Source organism: Bidens hawaiensis, unplaced genomic scaffold, assembly GCF_021521415.1.
Source record: "Bidens hawaiensis isolate Kalapana, Puna unplaced genomic scaffold, B.hawaiensis_p1.1 tig00040056_1, whole genome shotgun sequence".
NCBI classification, from domain to species: Eukaryota; Viridiplantae; Streptophyta; class Magnoliopsida; order Asterales; family Asteraceae; genus Bidens; species Bidens hawaiensis.
Genome location: NW_027497057.1, coordinates 136,859 through 138,997, shown reverse-complemented (window position 1 = coordinate 138,997; position 2,139 = coordinate 136,859).

Sequence of the window (2,139 nt, the reverse complement as noted above, 5' to 3'; positions counted from 1 at the left end):
GACTTTGACTTGATCTGGGCGTCTGAATTTAATTTTTTTTAGGGAAATGATATAATTTTTCAGTCTATAACTTCGTAAGAAGTTTCTTTATTGGTGTTAAAATGAAAATTGATCAAACCTTGGAAAGTGATAGATAAACTTATTTTGTGTGTTTAACCGGCGAAGTTATTAGGCCTAAAAGACTCTAGAACATTCACTGTATGATATGGTAGCTCTATGGTGCGTAAAAGTAGAAGTGATACAAACTAAATCTTCTCGATTTACTGTGGATAATCATTTTGAGTTGTGCATGTCTCCACATACATATTTCCGAATGATAGGCAGAAAAGTGATTTCCCAGTCATACACGAGCTCGTAAGTGTTCTGATTCCCGCGAAGATAGTGTAATGTTTCTACAGTGATCCAGATTCGGGACTTGCAGCTAGTATTATACAAAAAATTTTTTTACTTTCGTTATGATCATTGAGCCTTATGAAGATTATCTGATTACATATATCAAGAAAGAGGCAAGAAAGAATAATTCAAAGTATAAGAAAGATTGGGAAGACGAATCGGAAGGTCGACATGTGAATATTGATTAATCAGACACTACGGGTCGAAGTCAACTCAGGGTGACTTGGGGAAAGCCAAATACGCCTTGAGAATATATAGGAGGCATCACAATCTCTCATGTGATGTCCATCTAAATTTTGAGCTTAATTGAACCTAATCCGTATCACAGAAGCAATGAAAACCATACTAAGTTTTATACCTGCCTACAACCTGTTTCTCTATGTCATAATACTGCTAAATATGGATCTGTGTGACGGCCACTTAATCAGTATGATGCAAGACTGAAATTTGATCCCGTTTATTTAGTTATTTAACCTTTGTTATACTTTTTGTCTTATGGTTGAACTTCTTAAACTTTTGGTTACTTGTTTTTGATCGTTTTATTTTTTACCTTAATTTTAATTAACTTCGCTATTAGCAGAGTTAGATGAAGGGCGAAGTTGACTAAGGGGCGAAGTTTCTTAAGGGTGAAGTTAAACTAACTTCGCCACTGGGATTTTTCTAAAACTATATGAAGTGAAGGGGTGGTCAAACTTGGTCAAACTATTGTCCAAACCCCTATCATTAACCCTCGGCGAACTTATTCACTTGAATCAAACTTCGTTATAATCTGTTTTCGTCTGTGTTAAAAGGTCCGTCACATCATAGTGCCACATAATTCTTCTTTTATGTATGGTAATTTGACCCACAATGATCGGTATTGAACTCGTTTTGTATCAAAACCTCTTGACACTATGTCGGTCCGATTGAAGACTCTTTTGATGATTCTTAGTTCTTTGATACTTCAATCGCATTACTCTTGTTTTATTACTACTATCTGATCGGCCATTCTTAGCTATAACTGGGTGTGAATCATGCGCCGATTTATGTGGCGAAGTTAGGGTTTCGGCGAAGTTAAGACTAACTTCTCCTACCACTTAACACCGCTAACAACTTCTCCTGTTCCATGCAGAGCGAATTTGTAAACTGCTGTCATACTGATCTGATCTGGCTCGTTTATTTTGCAGATATGGCTGCAGTAGCAGGTGCTGGTGGCACTGGTGGTGATGAAGGTGGATATGATAAGAGACAGTTTTTTTCTGGGTCACAACATGTATATCATCCTGGATCCAGATGCTCCTGGAATTGAGGACTATCGTGAGATCATTTCATTTCTTGTTCGCTCACGTATTTTTCATGCCATTACTACTACTCTTCCAATTTCACTACCGAATATTGAAGACTTTTGGAGAACCGTTGAATATGACTGTAGGGTTGAACCTCCAGTTATGCGTGTCACTGTCAATAATCAGGTGGTACAATTCTCGGCAAATCAAATAAGGGAAGCCTTACAGTTTGGGGGTGAGACGACTGAGGATTCCACAGATTTTTCGGCTACTTTCAGGAATGGTGCTTTTGTTCGTATGGGGTATTCAGGACCATTGGAGGATTCTCAGTGGCGTAAGGGATTTTTATTGGATCAGTTGAGGTTTTTAATGCATGTTCTGATTGTGTGCATGTCTAGCCGCAAGGCTGGTACAGATGGTATGGGTGCGACGATACAATCGGCTATGACTGCTTTAACCTACAACAAACCCTATAGTTTCA